General features: G+C 42.1%; 2 long non-coding RNA genes across 2 annotated transcripts in view; one reads left to right on the top strand and one right to left on the bottom strand.

Moving 5' to 3' along the window:
- LOC142070269 (uncharacterized) overlaps window positions 1-3,987 on the bottom strand; it is a 32,535-nt gene extending 28,548 nt beyond the window's left edge. Inside the window, exon 1 of the long non-coding RNA XR_012666251.1 lies at window positions 3,881-3,987. This is a non-coding gene — a long non-coding RNA (uncharacterized LOC142070269). The remainder of the gene's footprint in view (window positions 1-3,880) is intronic.
- Window positions 1,279-17,045, top strand: LOC142070251 (uncharacterized). The gene is made up of 4 exons (XR_012666237.1): window positions 1,279-1,352; window positions 6,360-6,406; window positions 16,036-16,287; window positions 16,501-17,045. It is a non-coding gene; the product is annotated as an uncharacterized LOC142070251 (long non-coding RNA).
- Window positions 17,046-22,548: the final 5,503 nt, after the last annotated feature.

The following is a 22,548-nucleotide window of genomic DNA, read 5'->3' as shown; positions in this document are numbered from 1 at the left end:
TGATCTCTTAACACGGTTAATCAAAATATTTGACTATTTGGAGGCAGCTTCTTGCAGGAAACAACTAAGTCATTGTTAGACTTAGAGCAAGTCAGACGTGAGAGCAAGCATATTGATATGGAAGTGGACATATCTCTTTGTTGTGATGAATTACTTAACTTTACGTTGTTATTCCCCTGGGCACAATGAGCAAAGATTTATGTAGACGTGTGACTATCTTGTGCAACTCTCTTAGTGTGACAAGGTAAAGAATGACTTATTCTATATCTGGCTCAGTTTTTTGCTTGATAGATTGGGCCTTTCCAATAGAAGCTATATCTAGCTTTATCCTTCCCAAGGTAAAAAAAAAAAAAAGTCAGAACTTGTTGCCCTTGTTGAGGTCTGTTTTCACTAGGGTAGAAGTCTCTTAATCACAACAACAAAGAAAGTGGAATTTTGGCATTTGAATCATATTAGGATTTACTTAATGGGTATTCAAAAAACTGCCAGACAGGACTGTAACTAATATTTCATAGGTTTGGCCAATATATCCCAAGCCAGGAACATGGAGTCACAACTTCAGGGTCAAATTTTGTTGCAAAGGAACAATGATGAAAGAAAATTCCATTCAAATTGGTTAATATCGTGAAACTTGATAACAGAGTCAAAAGTAAGTACTAAATGCAAAGTCCAGAAACATTAACCATAAAACAAAACATGCAGGGAGCACAAAATAAGACTTCCTAGTCTTTAAAAAAAGACACTACATTTAAAAAGTCTAAGAAATATAAGCCAATAAATAAAATTTTCCAAGACAAGTAAACATATTGGTGATGAATTTAAATGAAGACATTTATGTCAACACTGAAGTAATTTGCAAATAATCTTATTCTAAGAACTGTTTGTAGGGTTCAGGGAACTAGTGATTATCACTACAAAAGGTGTTTTTTTCTCTCCTGCTGGTAATAGCTCACCTTACCTGATCACTCTCGTTATAGTGTGTATGATAACACCGATTGTTTCATGGTGTGTGTGCGTGTGTGTGTATGTCTTCCTACTGTATTTTCCACTGCATGCATTCGATGAAGTGGGTTTTAGCCCACGAAAGCTTATGCTCAAATAAATTTGTTAGTCTCTAAGGTGTCACAAGTAGTCCTGTTCTTTATTGCAGATACAGACTAACATGGCTGCTACTCTGAAACCGAGGGATAAGAATGTTCCTTGTTACACTAATTAGTTTAACATATGTGAGATGACAGAGAGGAAGGAGAGTTCTCCTTGTTAAATATTTACCATTCAAGATCTCAGCGTCTGCATGAGCAGCCTCTATGAATCCTGCATGGATCTCATCTATTTAAAAGCAGATAGTTTTGGTAAGTTTTTTTGGTTTTGTTTTTTTCCCCTGACATTCACTGAAGTCCCTGATAGAAAACTAGAGAGAAATATGAAGATCCAAAGAAATACGAGTTTGCTGAGCTGGCTGAGAAATAGAAAACAAAATGCCAATAACGCTAGCAGTTTCCAAATGATTAGAAAATCCTCAGGGGGAAATGAGCAGTGTGCTTCCTTAGAGATAAGTTACAGCACTATCAAAGTCACTTATTAAAATAAATGAAGTAAACAAAGATGTAATGAGTAAACTATGTAATATGGCTGATAATAAAACAAATCTTATAAGGAAGAATGGCTGTTAATGTTAATCAGTAAGATTTGGAAGGGACTATTGTTTTTTTTCCCCCCCATGGTAGAAAAGTTATTAATAGAAAAAGTATGACTCTTATTTTGTATGTGGAAAAATTAAAAACTAGGGCACAGAATATACTGAAACACCGAGAGCCAGTTTGGGAGAACTCCTAGATGAGTATGAGCATATCTTCTCCCCTAAGCCTTCATAGCTATTGGCAAGAATGTTGTTGTTGTTATGAAATAGGATGAGGTTTATGTAATATACTTTGGGATGGCTTATTAATACACAGCACTCCCACTATATCCATTCCACTGCCAATTGTATGGCTAGTGTAAGTTGATACAGCATTGTCTTTATATAGTCCCATTTAGCCTTCTGCCTTCCAATGCCCTGCATACTGTCTGGTTTTGATAAGACCATTTAATGTGGGGTGGTTTTGTGGTGGTTTTTTGGGGGGGGGAGGGTATTGTTTGTTTGGATTTTTTTAAAATTTAAAAACAATGCTTTGCTGTGCATTAGGGGGAGAATTTTTAAAATTTTTAAGTCCCAGTTCAGTGAAGCACTTATTTAACTTCATGTCCTTTTAGCAAAGCACTTCAGTATGTGCTCACCATGGGCCTGGTCTACATACAAGAGTCCCTAGTACCTCATAGGAGCTGTAATTCAGGGGCCTTATGCCTTCATTCTCCTCTATGGGACATTTTCCCTGGTTGGACTACGTCTTCCATTCAGAGTCGAAATGGTCCAAAACGAATTGTTTTCTTTCAGTTTGGCAAATGGAAATATTTTGGTTCAGATTTGACTTGAAACTAAATATTTCATTTACATTTTCCTGAAGAACAACTTAATTTTGGTGGGCAAAACTGAAACATTCCCGTGGAAAATTTAAATGTTATGGCCAAAAACACATATTTAGTTGGAAATTTCCCAACCAGCTCTTAAAATATTAGATATAATGTTTATTTTGTAGAGGGCAATGCTTGTATTTTCTTCATTCCTGTACAATATCTTAGATGCCAACAGCTAATTACTTAATTATGTATAGTTGCCACCACAATAGTGCTCGGAACATGCAAGTTGTAGACCCAGTAATAGAACATTCAGAGATTTTTCCATAATGTCATTGTTTTTCAGAAGACAAGGGATGGAGATAATCATGCAAAAGAACAGATTTCTTACAGAAACATCATGTTCTCGTACATGCATCACTTTACACTTTCTTTCCATAGGTGATCACACATTGGCTCTGATATATAGTAAATAGTATCAAGAAGGTGGATATCTGCTTCACCTCACCAGTGTGCTGCTATAATTCAGTCTATAAAAAGCTGTGTTTTCGCTAGGGACACTCTGCTGCACGTATCTCTTCTTTTTTTTTTTCCTTTTTTTATACTGCCCAGGGTACCACCAGCTACATGTGGTTTCTCTACAAGATAAAAACAGAACCTTTCTCTTTACTTGCATTTTGTGATAATTACATTGTTACCAATTCATTTGAATACTTATTTTTTATTGCGGTTTTCACTATGTGCATTCAGAAAAGTGGATATTTCTATAAGAGTTTTATCGGTGTAGGACCCAAATGTTGATATTGGCTCTGTCTGACACAAAACCTGAACAAAATAGGGTTTAAGGTACTGGCAGAGATCAGGTTGTGATGGGATCCCCCCAGAGTGCAGCCTGGGACTGTGGGACTGCTGTGCCCCCTGAACTCTCTCCAGCCTGGGCTGTCTCTCACAATGCTTTGCTAGTGACCTGCAGCAAAACCATCCAGGCGTTGTGATCATTCAGCACAACAGCATGTGGAGCCCCACACCCATCTATATGGCATGAATGCTCCCAGAGCCGCTCATGAATCACCCAGAGAAAGGCACCAGAGCCAAATCCCCCCCAGCTCCCAACCTTGTACCTCAGGAATATACCGTCCTGCACTGCTCAGACAAGCTGATGCAGATTTATTAATTGGTTCTCCACTTCATCGATGGAAAGTGGATATACACCAGCCTTGTCAAACCTGAGCAGATTTGCCACACACTTCATACAAACTCACTGGTAAAGATAAACAGTAAAACAAAGTTATTGACTATAAAAATTAGGTTTTAAGTGATAGGCAAAAAGTCAGTTAGTTACCAAAAGACATAAAATGTAAACACACAGTCTACACTCTCAGCCCTATTACACTGGGCAACAACTAAATTAAGCAGTTTTTCTCACCCCATTGGATATTGCAGTCCTTAGTATACAGATTTCACCCCTGAAATCTGGGCCAATCTCCTCTGTTGGAGTCTTCTCTTCTCAGTGTCTTAGCTGCTTGCAGCATAGGTGGGGGCAGGAGAAGGGCCCAGCACATAGCCTCTGTGTCTGTTTTATACCCTCAGTCCATGTGCTTGGAAAACACAAGTCCAGGCATGTCTGAGTGCATTACTGAGTCTCCAAGCAAGGTTAAGCAATTCCCCTGGGGTGGCCTCATGCAGGTGAGTCATTGTATTGTAGCTCCCTTGCTGGACAATGGTTGTTGATGGGTTGATTGATACCCCACCTGGGTGTTGGTTACTTTCCTTGCTGTTGCCTCTGGGGAGCTAATATCTGGCTGATTCTCCAATTTACAGCATGTTTTAGTGAACATAAAACACAATTCTCATAACTTCATATGCATTAATGATATATGGATAGAGAAATGACTTTCAGCAAATCATAACCTTCCCCCGATACCTTACAAGGTATGCTTTATATGTAAGATCACAATTATATAAAAATGAGGAATATGGGGGTTCCAGGACACTCCCCCAAGATATAGAATGTCACACAGGTGTTGCTGAATTTTGCTCACTGCAATACTTGATAAAGTTGACCAGGAAAAGGAGGTTGGGGACTGGATGGTAAAAGGAGAACTTATTGACATTTCTTGAGAAATGGTCAAACTAGTACAGACCTAAAGGACTCAAGGAGTCTGGTAGAGACTGATCTCCAAGTACGGCCAATTAACTGGCAGAGACTCAATATAACCAAGCCTTATCTAACAACATGCTCTACTCAGTTCACTTGCCTACACCTCCTTCCTTCCCCATCCCAACAATTACCTACCGTCTCCTAACAAAGCAGCTGAGACAGTCCAGCCTGCTGATGTCATGGGGACTTCTGCTGCATTAGATGTGAAATCCTCTGGTTCTCCTGTTAATGCAGAAATTGCTGTCTCTCCTTTCTGGAAGAAGTGAGACCCTGAGCATGTTTCCTGTAGTTTCTGGCAGTCTGTGCTGCTGTCTCTCCCCTTCCAGGGAGAAAGGGTCACACATTTTATATATATATATAAATAATATATATTGTATTTGTGTCCTGTATTTTGAAGTACATAAAAAACCTGCAGTCTTTCTTTCAGTTATCTAGAGGGTGGGTGAAGTTCTCATAATGATTACTATATATTGTCTTCAAGGAATTCTTTCTAGCAAATGAGACCAGTAGATGTGGGGCAGGCAGGCGGGTGGGGAGATATGACCAAAACTTTTTTTGACCAAATAATTCTGATTCAGGTCAATCTAAACATTTTGCTACTTTGCGTCAATTTCAGCCAATTTTTTTTAAAGACAAATCTCAAAATAGTTAATTTTATGCAATTAAATATTTTGATTTTTTTTAGACTAGATACATGGGGGGACGTAGGCACCATTCACAAATCTAGGAGGAGAAAGTACTTCCCTTATACCCAATAGCCAACTGGTGAGGGCACTCACATCAGATTTGAATCCCTGCTATGGAGCATGGACTTGAACTCAGGTCACCTGCCCAAGGTAAGCGCTCTAATTCTGGGATGGAGCACTCTCAGTCTTTTCTGTTGATGCTGTTCCACTTTGTATAAATAATTAAATAGAGTGTGACAGAGAGTGAGTTAGAATGACCCTATAGCCTGTGGTTAGGGTACTCAGCTGGGTGAGGAAGACACCTAGGTTCCAGTCCCCCGTTCCGATGCACATTTATGTATACAAAGAAGAACAGCTTCAACAGGAGATATTTAGAAAGCTCTAGAGTAAAATAGGCTGTAGTCTGGTGGTTGGGGCAGGCACCCAAAAAAAGGAAAAAATGAGTTTAAACCCCTTCTCTGGAGTGAGGTTTTGTATATGAGTCCCTCATATCCCAGATGAGTGTACTAGCTATTGGGCATAAGGGAGGTACCTCCTCCTCAGGTTTATGAATGGCACCTAAGCCTGCTTGGGAGTCTAGCCCTTCATTTCCAAATTTCCTTTGATTTTCCTAAAAATGCCCAACATGAAAACAAAACATTTTGTTTCAGGTCAAACACACAAAATGTTTTGTTCAGAACTGCCAGTGAACTGAAAAATCAATTCTTCAACACAAGACAAGTGTTGTGATATCATCACTGTGGGAATGGACCTTTGCAAGAAACTATTTTTATAGCTGAGACCATCAAGCAGAACCTTGCTGGACAGCACTCCACTTATTCCTGAAGCCCACAAAACAAAGGTGACAAAATGTTTGTTTTAGATCTGTCATAAAAGGCTGAAAAGACCTGCAGATGAAAGCTAAAATCATGAATTCCCTAAAGTGAGACATCCATCACATTATTTATACAATTGTATCATACCATTTCCTCAGTGCTGATGATTAAGGCTGCATAAGTATTCTTATTTTAAATCTCCCAGAATTTAAATAATCACTGTGGTTTTCATCTCTCTTCCAGGTTAAAAAAAACTACAGGAAATGATTAATCAAGACAATGGAAGATATGTAAGTAGAATTTTCTTCTTCCCCTTTTTGAGGTTCTCTGACGTTATAAATATCATGTCAAAAATGAATTATTGCTGACAAGCACTGTGTAGTGAATTACTGCTGTACCATATACTCACAGAAACACAGCATTGAGTACTCTTTCTGCTATGGAAGTAGTTTGACATACTATAAGCTGGAGCTCTTTGTGTAGGAGTTGATTTTTTTTTTTGCTATTATTAATGAACTAAAGTAAAACTTTTACTGTTTCCAATAAAGGGGGCAAGCTTTTATCTATTAAAATAGTGACATTCTACTTTCCCTTGCAACACTGTTTTCTGTGAATTTACATTAGGAGCAGAGTCACCACTTTGAAGAGAAAAATTCTGTCTTTTAGAGCAAGAACAGATGTATGTGGTTGAATAACAATTTTCTACACAAAAAAATAAGTTTTTATTTTTGCTATTTTGCAAGGAGACATAAATATGTGGTTTTTTTTTAATTTTGTGGAATTTAAGAATGTTTTAGCTTGAACCATTACTATACGCCAGAATTATATAAGACCATTATGGGGGAATCAGATAGTTATTTAATGACAGACATTAAGATTGAAAAAGGTAATGCTTTATAACCATTAAAACACAAACTGTCAACATCCCATACAAAAATATAGAAAGTGAACCATAGAAGATTAGGGTTGGAAGAGACCTCAGGAGATCATCTAGCCCAGGGGTCTCAAACTCAAATGACCACAAGAGCCACATGAGGATTAATGCATTGGCCCGAGGGCCGCATCACTGACACCCTCTTCTCACGCTGCCCATGGCCCGCCCCTCCCACTCCACCCCTTCCATGAGGTCCCGCCCCACCCCGCCTTTTCCCACCCCTTTCCTGCTCCCATTTCAACCCCTTCCCCAAAGTCCACACCCCAACTCTGCCCCCTCCCTGCCCCCAGGGGGTGCAGGAGGGGTGCAGGGTCTGGCGGGGCCTCAGGCCAGGAAGTTGAGGTACAGGAGGTGTGTAAGGTACAGCAGGGGGCTCAGGGCAGGGAGTTGGGGTGAGGGGTTGTCATAAATATAAAGGGAAGGGTAAACCCCTTTGAAATCCCTCCTGGCCAGGGGAAAGCTCCTCTCACCTGTAAAGGGTTAAGAAGCTAAAGGTAACCTCGCTGGCACCTGACCAAAATGACCAATGAGGAGACAAGATACTTTCAAAAGCTGGGAGGAGGGAGAGAAACAAAGGGTCTATGTCTGTCTGTATGCTGGTCTTTGCCGGGGATAGACCAGGAATGGAATCTTAGAACTTTTAGTAAGTAATCTAGCTAGGTATGTGTTAGATTATGATTTCTTTAAATGGCTGAGAAAAGAACTGTGCTGAATAGAATAACTATTTCTGTCTGTGTATCTTTTTTGTAACTTAAGGTTTTGCCTAGAGGGGTTCTCTATGTTTTTGAATCTAATTACCCTGTAAAATATCTACCATCCTGATTTTACAGGGGGGATTTCTTTATTTCTATTTACTTCTATTTTTTATTAAAAGTCTTCTTGTAAAAAACTGAATGCTTTTTCATTGTTCTTAAGATCCAAGGGTCTGGGTCTGTAGTCACCTAGACAAATTGGTGAGACTTTTTACCAAACCTTGTCCAGGAAGTGGGGTGCAAGGTTTTGGGAAGTATTTTGGGGGGAAGGACGCGTCCAAACAGCTCTTCCCCAGTAACCAGTATTAGTTTGGTGGTGGTAGCGGCCATTCCAAGGATAAACGGGTGTAATATTTTGTACCTTGGGGAAGTTTTGACCTAAGCTGGTAAAGATAAGCTTAGGAGGTTTTTCATGCAGGTCCCCACATCTGTACCCTAGAGTTCAGAGTGGGGAGGAACCTTGACATGGTGGCACAGTGGTGGGATTAACCTGAAATCATTTTGAGATCCAGTTGAGATTTTTTGAACTAGAAATACAGATTTTAAAAAGGAATTTTTAGGAAGTCCAGAAAGCAGCTTTGAAACTGAAAGCAGCTTAGTTTCTCTCTGCTTTGTGGCCAAGCAGAGACAAAAGGGGATTATCTTTGTGAATTGCAGGTTTTCTTTGCCTGGAGGCAGGGTACTTAACTCCTGCAGGGAAATTCACAGTCTTCCAACCCAGAGTTTTTTTTTTTTTTTTTCTTCCTAAAAGTAAATAGGGGGTGTGTGTTCTACCCATTTGCCTGGAGACAAAAGTGGCAGGGTTTTTTTTTTAGGATTTTGATTTTTTTTGTTTTACAAGGAGCACAGGTTTGAAAAGGAATTTTTTTTTTCCTTTGGGCTGCTGGTAAGCAGGTTTCCAAGTAGTTGGAGGTTTGTTGCTTTGATTTGGGCCCAGAGCAGAGACAAGGGAATTGTCTTTTTCTGTAGGCTGACAATCACTATCAGAGAATAGGTATTCTATTCCAGCACAGCAAAATTTTACAGCCAAGTTTTGTTTGTTTATTTCTAAACCTTGGGTGTAAAGTTAGTTAAAAACAGAGAGGTTAGAATGACAAAATCCACGACTCGACAAAAGCTGGAATTAGCCAGATTTCAGGCTGCAGAAAAACAAAGGGAACATGAAAGACAGATAGAACTCATGCGGCTGAAAATGGAAGCAAGGGACAAAGAAATGGAAGCAAGGGACAAAGAACTGGAGGAGAAGGAAAAAGAGAGGAAGCATGTGGAGGAGGTGGAGAAGATAAAGGCCCAGCAGAATATACCAACAAACCCTAGCAATCCTTCTCCAGGTACCACTTCCCATCCCAGAAAGTTCCCCACCTACAAGGCAGGTGATGATACTGAGGCCTTCTTAGAGAACTTCGAAAGGGCCTGCCTTGGGTACAACATCTCTACTGACCAATACATGGTAGAGCTGAGGCCGCAGCTCAGTGGACCCTTAGCTGAGGTGGCAGCTGAAATGCCTAAAGAACACATGAACAAGTATGAACTGTTTAAATCCAAGGTGAGAGTCAGAATGGGGATAACACCCGAGCAGTCTCGTCGGAGGTTCAGAGCCCTAAGGTGGAAACCAGACATGTCATTTACCCGACATGCCTACCACATTGTGAAACATTGGGATGCCTGGATATCAGGAGCAAGTGTTGAATCTCCAGTAAATTTGCCCTTCCTAATGCAAATGGAACAATTCTTAGAGGGTGTTCCTGAGGAAATAGAAAGATACATCCTAGATGGGAAACCCAAAACTGTAATTGAGGCAGGAGAGATTGGAGCCAGATGGGTGGAGGTGGCAGAGAAGAAGAAAACTGGTCGCAGTTGGAGCGGAGACCAGAAGGGACCACCCCAGACCACACCCTATTACCGGGGGCCGCCCAAAGCCCCACCTACCTCCCAAAGAGCCCTCCAGACCCCTTATCGTCCCACCACCCCGTTCTCCAGCAACCCTCCTCGCCCCAGTGACCCGTCAGCTGGACAATGTTTTAAGTGTAACGAGCTGGGGCATGTGAAGGCCAACTGCCCCAAGAACCCCAACAGATTACAGTTCATTGCACCGGAATCACACCAGAGGTCCACAGGCCCAGATACCTCCCAGATACCCTTGGAGCGGAGGGAAACTGTGAGTGTGGGCGGGAAGAAGGTCACCACGTGGAGGGACACTGGAGCACAAGTGTCAGCTATCCATGCTTCCTTAGTGGACCCCAATTTAATCAACCCAGAGATCCAAGTGACGATTCAACCCTTCAAGTCCAACTCTTTCAATTTGCCTACAGCCAAGTTGCCTGTCCAGTACAAGGGCTGGTCAGGAATGTGGACTTTTGCAGTCTATGATGATTATCCCATCCCCATGCTGTTGGGGGAAGACTTGGCCAATCATGTGAAGCAGGCCAAGAGGGTGGGAATGGTCACCCGCAGCCAGGCTAAACAAGCCGTGAGGCCTAGCTCTGTTCCGGAAACTTCTATCAGGACCCAGTCAGAGGTGATGGACCCGGACCCCAGGCCAATGTCTGCAACAGCAGTAGTGGATCCAGTCCCAGAGGCCCAGACGGAACCAGTCCCAGAACCGGAACCAGCCGAACAACCAACACCAGACCCCGTGCCAGCACTGAATCCAGTACTTGCAACCTCAACACCAGAGGGCCCCACTGAACCTGAACTGGCAGCAGCCGATAACCCTACACAAGAGGCTCAGCCGGAGCCTGAATCCCAACATAGTGCACCAGCGGAGAGCGGTTCACAGTCAACAGAAACAGCTCCATCCCCTATATCGCTTCCAGAGGGACCAAGCCTAGGTCCACAATCCAATGAGGGACTGATGTCTCCAGCATCAAGGGAACAGTTCCAGACCGAACAGGAAGCATATGAAAGCCTCCAGAGAGCTTGGACGGCGGCACGGAGCAACCCACCGCCTCTCAGCTCTTCTAATCGATCCAGGTTTGTTATAGAAAGAGGACTTTTATACAAGGAAACTCTTTCTGGTGGACACCAGGAAGACTGGCATCCTCAGAGACAGTTGGTAGTTCCAACTAAATACCGGGCCAAGCTCTTGAGCTTAGCCCACGATCACCCTAGTGGCCATGCTGGGGTGAACAGGACCAAAGACCGTTTGGGTGGATCATTCCACTGGGAGGGAATGGGCAAGGATGTTTCTACCTATGTCCAGTCTTGTGAGGTGTGCCAAAGAGTGGGAAAACCCCAAGACCAGGTCAAAGCCCCTCTCCAGCCACTCCCCATCATTGAAGTTCCATTTCAGCGAGTAGCTGTGGATATTCTGGGTCCTTTTCTGAAAAAGACACCCAGAGGAAAGCAGTACATACTGACTTTCATGGATTTTGCCACCCGATGGCCGGAAGCAGTAGCTCTAAGCAACACCAGGGCTAAAAGTGTGTGCCAGGCACTAGCAGACATTTTTGCCAGGGTAGGTTGGCCCTCCGACATCCTCACCGATGCAGGGACTAATTTCCTGGCAGGAACTATGAAAAACCTTTGGGAAGCTCATGGGGTAAATCACTTGGTTGCCACTCCTTACCACCATCAAACAAATGGCATGGTGGAGAAGTTTAATGGAACTTTGGGGGCCATGATACGTAAATTTGTAAATGAGCACTCCAATGATTGGGACCTAGTGTTGCAGCAGTTGCTCTTTGCCTACAGAGCTGTACCACATCCCAGTTTAGGGTTTTCCCCATTTGAACTTGTATATGGCCGTGAGGTTAAGGGGCCATTGCAGTTGGTGAAGCAGCAATGGGAGGGATTTACACCGTCTCCAGGAACTAACATTCTGGACTTCGTAACCAACCTACAAAACACCCTCCGAACCTCTTTAGCCCTTGCTAGAGAAAACTTACAGGATGCTCAAAAAGAGCAAAAAGCCTGGTATGATAAGCATGCCAGAGAGCGTTCCTTCAAAGTAGGAGACCAGGTCATGGTCTTAAAGGCGCTCCAGGCCCATAAAATGGAAGCATCGTGGGAAGGGCCATTCATGGTCCAGGAGCGCCTGGGAGCTGTTAATTATCTCAGAGCATTCCCCACCTCCAACCGAAAGCCTAAGGTGTACCATATTAATTCTCTAAAGCCCTTTTTCCAGAGAATTAAAGGTTTGTCAGTTTACAGCCCAGGGAGGAGACGACGCTGAGTGGCCTGAAGGTGTTTACTACGAAGGGAAATGTGCTGGTGGTGTGGAAGAGGTGAACCTCTCCATGACCCTTGGGCGTATGCAGCGACAGCAGATCCAGGAGCTGTGCACTAGCTACGCGCCAACGTTCTCAGCCACCCCAGGACTGACTGAACGGGCATACCACTCCATTGACACAGGTAATGCTCACCCAATTAGGGTCCAACCTTACCGGGTGTCTCCTCAAGCTAAAACTGCTATAGAACGGGAGATCCAGGATATGTTACAGATGGGGGTAATCCGCCCCTCTGAAAGTGCATGGGCATCTCCAGTGGTTCTAGTTCCCAAACCAGATGGGGAAATACGTTTTTGCGTGGACTACCGTAAGCTAAATGCTGTAACTCGCCCAGACAACTATCCAATGCCACGCACAGATGAACTATTAGAGAAACTGGGACGGGCCCAGTTCATCTCTACCTTGGACTTAACCAAGGGGTACTGGCAGGTACCGCTAGATGAATCTGCCAAGGAAAGGTCAGCCTTCATCACACATCTCGGGCTGTATGAATTTAATGTACTCCCTTTCGGGCTGCGAAATGCACCCGCCACTTTCCAAAGACTTGTAGATGGTCTCCTAGCGGGATTAGGAGAATATGCAGTCGCCTACCTTGACGACGTGGCCATATTTTCGGATTCCTGGGCAGACCACCTGGAACATCTACAAAAAGTCCTTGAGCGCATAAGGGAGGCAGGACTAACTGTTAAGGCTAAGAAGTGTCAAATAGGCCTAAACAGAGTGACTTACCTTGGACACCAGGTGGGTCAAGGAACTATCAGCCCCCTACAGGCCAAAGTGGATGCTATCCAAAAGTGGCCTGTCCCAAAGTCAAAGAAACAGGTTCAATCCTTCTTAGGCTTGGCCGGTTATTACAGACGATTTGTACCGCACTACAGCCAAATCGCTGCCCCACTGACAGACCTAACCAAAAAGAAACAGCCAAATGCTGTTCAGTGGACCGGAAAGTGTCAGAAGGCCTTTAACAAGCTTAAAGCGACACTCATGTCTGACCCTGTACTAAGGGCCCCAGACTTTGACAAACCGTTCCTAGTAACCACGGATCCGTCCGAACGTGGTGTGGGAGCAGTTTTAATGCAGAAAGGACCTGATCAAGAATTCCACCCTGTAGTGTTTCTCAGCAAAAAACTGTCTGAGAGGGAAAGCAACTGGTCAGTCACTGAAAAAGAATGTTACGCCATTGTCTACGCTCTGGAAAAGCTACGCCCATATGTTTGGGGACGGCGTTTCCACCTGCAAACCGACCATGCTGCACTGAAGTGGCTTCACACCATCAAGGAAACTAACAAAAAACTTCTTCGGTGGAGTTTAGCTCTCCAAGATTTTGATTTCGACATCCAACACATCTCAGGAGCTTCTAACAAAGTGGCTGATGCACTCTCCCGTGAAAGTTTCCCAGAATCAACTGGTTAAAATCGTCCTTGAGATGTGGAAAATATTGTTAGTCTTTATGTACTTGGTAGTATATTTAGAGATGCATGTGTCTTATTAACTCTGTTTTTCCTAGAGCTCCAGGAAGAAATCCCAGCCAGTGTTCCACCCTAGCTGAGATTTGGGGGGCGTGTCATAAATATAAAGGGAAGGGTAAACCCCTTTGAAATCCCTCCTGGCCAGGGGAAAGCTCCTCTCACCTGTAAAGGGTTAAGAAGCTAAAGGTAACCTCGCTGGCACCTGACCAAAATGACCAATGAGGAGACAAGATACTTTCAAAAGCTGGGAGGAGGGAGAGAAACAAAGGGTCTGTGTCTGTCTGTATGCTGGTTTTTGCCGGGGATAGACCAGGAATGGAATCTTAGAACTTTTAGTAAGTAATCTAGCTAGGTATGTGTTAGATTATGATTTCTTTAAATGGCTGAGAAAAGAACTGTGCTGAATAGAATCACTATTTCTGTCTGTGTATCTTTTTTGTAACTTAAGGTTTTGCCTAGAGGGGTTCTCTATGTTTTTGAATCTAATTACCCTGTAAAATATCTACCATCCTGATTTTACAGGGGGGATTTCTTTATTTCTATTTACTTCTATTTTTTATTAAAAGTCTTCTTGTAAAAAACTGAATGCTTTTTCATTGTTCTCAGATCCAAGGGTTTGGGTCTGTGGTCACCTATGCAAATTGGTGAGGCTTTTTATCCAACATTTCCCAGGAAAGGGGGGGTGCAAGTGTTGGGAGGATTGTTCATTGTTCTTAAGATCCAAGGGTCTGGGTCTGTAGTCACCTAGACAAATTGGTGAGGCTTTTTACCAAACCTTGTCCAGGAAGTGGGGTGCAAGGTTTTGGGAAGTATTTTGGGGGGAAAGACGCGTCCAAACAGCTCTTCCCCAGTAACCAGTATTAGTTTGGTGGTGGTAGCGGCCATTCCAAGGATAACGGGTGTAATATTTTGTACCTTGGGGATGTTTTGACCTAAGCTGGTAAAGATAAGCTTAGGAGGTTTTTCATGCAGGTCCCCACATCTGTACCCTAGAGTTCAGAGTGGGGAGGAACCTTGACAGGGGTGCAGGGGGGGTGCAAGGTGTGGTGAGGGGCCGGGGTGCAGGGTGTGGCAGGGGGCTTAGGGCAGGGAGTTGGGGTGCAGGGTGAAGGAGGGGTTTGGGGTGCAGGCTCTGGCCCGGCACCGCTTACTTAGAGCTGCTCCAGGGTGGCAGTGGTGCGCACCGGGGCCAGGGCAGGCTCCCTGCCTGCTTGCCCTGGCCCCGCTCCTCTCTGCTCCACTCCAGGAAGCAGCCTGAACCACATCCCTGTGGGAGGGGGGCACAAGGCTCTGTGTGCTGCTCTTGCTGCTCCTCCAGGTACCTCCCCTGAAGCTCCCATTGGCTGTGGTTCCCCGTTCCCAGCCAATGGGAGCTGTGGGGGGCGGTGCCTGGAAGCGAGAGCAATGCACAGAGCCCTCTTCCCTCGCCCCAGGGGCTGCAGGGGCATGGTTCCAGCCGCTTCAGGGAGCAGCGCGGGACTCATGGGCTGTACTTTGCCCACCTCTGGCCTGGAGGTAGGCAGAGGGGCAGGTGGGGAGGGGGCGGGGAGCTTGGCAGGCCGCAAGAAAGAACCCCATGGGCCATGTGTTTGAGACCCCCCCCCCCAGATCTAGTCCAACCCCCTTATCAATGCAGGACCAACCCCAACTAAATCATCCCAGCCAGAGCTTTGTCAAGCTGGGCCTTAAAAACCTCTAAGGATGGAGATGCCACCACCTCCTGAGGTAACCCATTCCAGTGCTTCACCATCCTCCTAGTGAAATTGTTTTTCCTAATATCCAGCCTAGACCTCCCCAACTGCAACTTGAGACCATTGCTCCTTGTTATGTCAATCTCCTTACATCAAACTTATTAAAGTTTTTGTTTCTTAATTTGCCTATCTAAAGTGTGATTATTAACTATGGAAATATTTTTACACTGGTTTGTGTGTATATGATGAAATAACATCTAATTCTTCCAATCCTATACCCATTTTCATATCCCTGTTATTAGAGACAGGCTGTGTTCTTGCTTTAACATTTCCTAAGGAAGGGAAGCAGAACTTATTTGTCCAAAGCAGAGGGTGTTTCTGAACTTCATTCTGTGAACAAATAGGATCATGAGCAAACAATTGCCAGCAAAGGAAAATTCCACCAAACCCTGTTCACACTTACTCAATATTAGTGTAATTGTTCACATATGTGCTAGAAATGGAAAACATATTAATAACAAAAGCTTTTCTTAGTAAAAATGCTTGTTTACAAAGTTGAGAACATGTTGAGAAAGGAAGCAATTCTTAAAACATTAGGATTCTTTAAGAGGCAGAATTTTCTCACCAATATTTTTCTATCTGCAATGGAAAAAAACAATAACCTTAAGCATTTCTTTTCAAATTCTTTTTTTTTTTTTTTTTTTTTGGTATTGAATTTCAGGAAGGCTTGATGACTCAAGATTGATAAAAATCACATTGTACAGGTGCGAGTTTCTTGATTGGCTGAACATACCTTATGTGGCCAAAAGAGTTAGCACAAGTCATTTTTATTCTTCTTTTTCAGAGTGAGTGGTAGCATGACTGAACAGCTTTGTGGAGTCCTCTGTTGAAGGATAAGCCCTCCCCACACTTCTGTGAAAATGAACAAGGATTTTAGAGGGATAGTTGTTCTACCTGGTAGCCCCTTGAAGCTACAGAATGGGAAATTGGCTTATCTGCTAAAGACACTGATGGAACGCTCAACAGTTCTCTCCTGCAAGAACGTAACACCAGGAAGAGGTGAAAGGGGATTGTAAAGAGAATATGGACTGATATGGTGAGAGCCTGTCTATTTTTGGACAGTTCAAATCATCATCCAAACTATGAATCTTTTAAAGTTCCCCATAGCTAGCTTTGTGCTGAGTTCAGTTTTATTGTTGTTGTCTCATACAGTCATGTAGTCTAGCTGCAGTGAGGCTGGTTTACAGCATAATACTATGCTAAGCTATTTCTAACATTGAATTTGCTTTTCATTTTACTTCTGCCACAGGTTTGCAAAATTGGACTCACATGATTAATGCACCTGAGGACAATGTATTTCCCTGACCTGGGTAGGAGCAGATATATCAACAGGAGAAATGGGGTGGGGGAACACAAGTGATGCCATTGGAGTCCATTTTCTTCAGTATGGAAGTCTCTCTCTGCTGATTGACTGATGTGACCCCCTCCAGCTCACACCCCATACTTGTTGTTCTGCTGCTCCCAGTCCCACTTCCCCCAACATCTGTGCTCCTTTACATCCCCCTTCCTTGCTTCTGTCTCTCTCTCTCTCTTTCCCTCTCATTACCTCTCCTACGCTGTCACTTGTCTCTTCCTTCCCCTCTTGCCCTACCCCTGTGGTCCGGTTAATTCATCTCCTCTTCCACCATCTCTACTAGCTTGATGTATGCCAACCAGTGCCCTGATCTCTATGCTTGTACATGGCACCTCTTCCTCACTCCTTGCCTATTTAGGCTGTGAGATTTTCAGGATAGAAACAATGATGTCTTGCATGTTTGTGTTCTTAGATAATGACAGGTTTCAGAGGAACAGCCGTGTTAGTCTGTATTCGCAAAAAGAAAAGGAGTACTTGTGGCACCTTAGAGACTAACCAATTTATTTGAGCATGAGCTTTCGTGAGCTACAGCTCACTCGAAAGCTCATGCTCAAATAAATTGGTTAGTCTCTAAGGTGCCACAAGTACTCCTTTTCTTTTTGTGTTCTTAGAGTATCTAGTGCTGTTGAGGCAAGGGCTGCTACCAGAATGTAAGTAGTAATAATAATAACAGTAACAACAACAGTGGGATATTCAAGCACTTCCTCAGGTGTTCAGGAGGGAATAGTAGAAATTGAGAGACTCTCAGTGAAAAGAGGAGGCTTAATAGAACTGACTGAGCAAAAGAGAAATATTTATCTAGCAGGTTTTGTTTGTTTGGCTTGTTTGAAACAGCTGAGAGGTTTGGAATGTTGGACTAAATGGGTCAGTGGGAAAAGGGCAGGTGAGACTGTCAAGGGTTCATGACAAATTCAGTTTATCAAAGTAGTTCTCAAACTTTTGTACCGGTGACCCCTTTCACATAGCAAGCCTATGAGTGCAACCACCCCCCTTATAAATTAAAAACAATTTTTAATATATTTAACACCATTTTAAATGCTGGATGCAAAGCAGGGTTTGGGGTGGAGGCTGACAGCTTGCGACCCCCCCCCCCCCATGTAATAACCTTGCAACCCCCTACGGGGTCCTGACCCTCAGTTTGAGAACCCCTGATTTATCACATGGCTTTGCAGTTTATCTCACTGATTTCACCACACAGCTACCATAATTTGACTACATGTTTCTCAAAAGCATTTCTTGCACAGAGTGAAAATCAACCATAGTGTAAAAAGCCAGTTCAAGTTCCTTGTAGCACTTAAACTTCACATAAGATTGTGTAACAGTACCATGGGCTGAGCAATAGCACATGGGTGCCTGAGTATCATCTATGTGCTGCAGAAATGATGTCCGTGCTCTCCCTTCATAGACCAGCACAGAGAACCAGAAAGTGGATGGGCCAGGCAAAGGGCTGCAGTCTTTAGATCAGTATACTGCGTATGGATTTAGCAGTCCTGTCACCTCTGTAATTAGCATGGAGATGCTGTGATTTTATTCCAGCCCATAAGATGGAACCGCAGCTGCAGGAAGAATTTAGAGTGAATCTGCAAAGTAGCTCTGTACCATGGTCTGGATTGGAGGGGTGGATTTCATCTCCCTAATTGTTATATATACATTATCACACAAAATTAGAATGTTCAGGCTTTTTCCAGAAAGTGAATTTCAAAAGAACACATTAAGAAATTAATTTGTAGAACATGAGCATAATGTCAGAAACAACTCCACTGATGCTTATTAAATGTGTATTGCTAAAAGATATGATATGAGAGGAAAAATATTGGTTTGCACATTGGAAAATAATTATATTCACAAAAGGTGAATCCACTACTTTAATCTCAAAGTTCCAGGTTTCTTTTTCCTTTAATTCTGATTGGTTATAAAGAACATAAGTGCAAGAGTTGTTATAATAGGAACATGGAAAGGATATGTTTTAAAATATAGTCGATAATCTATTTGGATTATGGTGGAAATTTGGCCATAGAGGGAACTCATCGTTGTTCAGTCCTTATTCACTGATTTATTTATTTTTGGTTTACAGAAACTGTCATTCCATCATTGTTGTTATAATACTTTCCATTATCAGTTTGTCTGTATGTTGCTAGAAAGGTCTTAATTGCATTCCTACACCTTTCTATTATGTACTGCATCTGCTAATACCATAACTATTAGTATTTCCTTTTCTTTCCTTTGGGTACAGGTTACTTTTGCTAAACCTTCTGTTTGCTGGCATCTATCCTGAACCTATCTTCAGTTCTTCAGCTATTTGTTGTTCTTTCTGGTAATGTATTTGGTTTATTTCCCCTTTATTTTCTTTTATTTCTCAATTATATTTGTTCTTTTAATTTGTGCTTGATGTACCAGATTCATTTATTTCCTTCCTAACTAGAGACAATTCAAAATCATGGGCATTTTTTGCAGATTTTTTATGTTTTGCAGGATTTTTGCAGATTTAGGATGTTTTGATAGAGTATTTATTGATACTTCATTGTATAATTTGAAATACATTTTAAAACAATAATTTTCACAGAAACACTTCCAAACATAACTCATTTTTTTCTTTGTTTTCTATATGGTTTGGTTGGCCAAATCATTGTTTTGTAGTTCATATTTATAATTCCAATCCACATTAGTAGAGGTTTTGGGTCAACTTTAGAAAGGCATTTACAAGTCGGAAGTTGCATATCAGTGTTAGTGCGATTTACAAAATCACCTAAGCAGGTTAGTGCTTAACTCCCATTAAAAATCAGTGCAACTTTTGAAAATCTCACAAGGCAGCTTTCTGCATCTTTAAGTGGCTAAAAACCTTTGTAAATCTGTCTGTTTATTTAAAAATAATCAATGAAAGGGTTTAACCTCCATGCTGTGGTTAATACTACCTCAGCAGATGCTCTTTACAATCACTACAATATTGGTATATTTTGTCAGTGTTATCTTGATGAAACTCATCTTACAATTTGTTATGACTATTTCTTGCAGTCTTGTACTCCTTTTGAATGTTTCATATGTTGTATAAAGGAATAAAAAAATGTGTAAAATAAATAGCATCTGCAATATTACTAATGAAAATAAAAATTACAAGGTCCCTCAATTCTGCCGCTTTAGGATATGAACAGATTAATGGGGAGGGAATGTGGGGTGAAAGCCACAAAGTGGTATTGTACAGTTTGCTTTTTGTAGAGGAGGTTATGATTGTACTACTTAAGTAGCTGTAATTGATCACTGTTTTAGTAAGACAGTGGGTTAGACAGAGCTAGATTATGGTGTGTGTGTGTGTATGATCCTGCTCTTATTATATAATCTGTCATTGCAGATTCATTATACGCATTTGTCTGGGATTTTGTTTGGCTCCATTGCTGATGTTTCCGGACTCAACAACTATCTGGCTTGAGCAGATGCTGTCAGAACTGATTATAACTTTTTGGTTTGTGTATATGTGTGTATATATAAATTTCCAGTAAAATGATTTATATTGTTGTAAAGTTGGGCCATTTAATGTTGCCTTTGTTTACAATTTTTCTAACCAAAGTTATACGTGTATGTGACAATGACAATATACCTGTTTTTCATATGTTTCAGAATCTAGAGAACAGCTGAAAAGTTTAATAGTTGAGTCATTCATGCAAATATTCCCATCCCCTTAAACTTCCACAAAAGGATTTGAACTTGTAAAATCTATATATAGTGTGGTTGCCTTAGAAATATTCCATATTCTCCACTTACACTCTGGGAATTTATTCTAAATGTCTTTGTTCAAAATTTTCCACTGACTTTAAAAAAAAAAAATCATTAAATATCTATGTATGAATGTAGTGCTCATGAAAGATGTTCTACTGACAGGGCAAGATTCATCGCCAGAACAGATATAAAGTGAAAGTGTCCACATACTGTAGCACAGAGGTGCCCAACCTCATTGGGCCACAAACTTGCCTGGGCCAAATAGATTCTCCATATTTTAATAAGATTTAAAGTTACCTTTATATTTTAAGTTCAGCTTCTTTGTATGTATTTCAATAGGTGGTTTCTATGTACAATATTGTCTGTTTACACACTTGTGTAAACTAAAATGATGTAAATATGATGACAAAATGCTAACGAACTGGCTGTGAGTATACTGTGTTGAAGCGGATGTGGGCCTGATGAAATGCTCTGGTGGGCCATGTACAGCACATGGGCCCGAGGTTGGGCACCCCTGCTGAAACACATGCCTCAACACTAAACAGGCCTCAACATTATAATGGGCCTCATGATCAGTTATGTTGGCTTTAGTGCCAAAACTCACAAAGTTGCCACACCACACCTCAGAATCTAAGGTAGATAAATAAAGCCTCGGCTGGCACGAATGAGGACCGAAGTAGGGGCATGAAGTTGTCTTTTGTGGCCACCAAGACCACTGAGCCGATTCCAACCATAAATTATAATAGCCTCAACATTGTTCCATTTGTTCTGGCTTTTTGTGGCTTCAGCAGGCTGATCCAGAAAGTAGGAATTACTGGGAATGTCCTCTGCATTGGGTCTGGAAGGAAATGGTAATGGTATGTGCCATCTGAGGAGTCTTCTATGCCTCAAGTACCTGTTTTAAATTCTGCCACAGCATATAGGAATTTAAGGAGCTTCTAGCTCTAGGTCTAAATATCTCTTTATAAGTGCCTATCCCAAGCTCTAGGTACTGAAGGAAGGAAGGATGTTGATGTTGTGAAGGCCAAGACTAAAACATGGTTCAAAAAAGAACTAGATAAGTTCATGGAGGATAGGTTCATCAATGGCTGTTAGTCACGATGGGCAGGGATGGTGTTCCTAGCCTCTGTTTGCCAGCAGGTGGGGATGGGTGATAGGGGATGGATCACTTGATGATTACCTGTTCTGTTTCATTCCCTGTGAGGCACTTGCATTGGTCACTGTCAGAAGACAGGATACTGGGCTAGATGGACCTTTGGTCTGACCCAGTATGGCCGTTCTTATGTTCTGAAGGAAGGAAGGAGCTCTTGGGGATACATAGAATAATGAATATCTATCAATACATGGTCAGTATGTACATCCTACCATGTGGTAGAGGAAAAGATTTGATATATGTGAAGGAAGAAATTGACAATAAAGAATAGAATATCAAAATATATGAGGAGTCAGTCAGAGTGAAAGATCATTTGCTTACAATAGCAAGTGATGGCCAAGAGTGCATCCCAATCCAAGAAAGCATAAAAGAAAGGAGACAGAAAATTGCCAAAGAAAAACTTGAAAGATTTACACCAAGATCAATGCACAGGCAGTGGTGGAGAAAGAGATCAAACCCATTGGTCACCAAAGATTAACAGACTCAGGGCTTGTAGAAGGGTACCTCAAAAGGGAGAGCATAAGAGCACCCCTTAAATTTTAATTATGTTCCAGAAAAAAATGACCAATAGAACTTCTCCCAAAACTGCAGGATGTGTTCTGAAAAGGAAGAAATGGTAGAACACACGTTGAATGCCTGCAGGAGCCTGGCTGGGGGAAAATAATGAACAAGTACAATAAGGTAGCCAAGTATCTGCACTGACTCCTCTGTGGCAATATTGGATTTAAACTAATTTTGTGGTATTATGACTGAATTGAAGCTCTCTAGAATATGAAGAGGTGAAAATTTTATAGGCTATGACAACTGTCATAGACCAAATGGTGTAGTCAAACAGTATGGAAGTTGTTGTAGAAAAAATGACAAAGATGACCATGGTAATTGATACTGTCATCTCAGCAGACAAACCTAAAAAAGCAACAAGAAGAGAAGATGGTGAAGTATGAAAAACTCTGCCACAAAGTGGAAGAATTATGGAGACTTAGAACAAAGACAGTGATCATGGGAGCACTTGAAGTGATCCCTAAGGGTATGAATAAGCAGATCAAGAACACATTAGGAGTGCAAGACATCACAATCAG

Source organism: Caretta caretta, chromosome 1 (genome assembly GCF_965140235.1).
Source record: "Caretta caretta isolate rCarCar2 chromosome 1, rCarCar1.hap1, whole genome shotgun sequence".
NCBI classification, from domain to species: domain Eukaryota; kingdom Metazoa; phylum Chordata; order Testudines; family Cheloniidae; genus Caretta; species Caretta caretta.
This window is presented reverse-complemented; position numbering and strand designations above follow the sequence as displayed.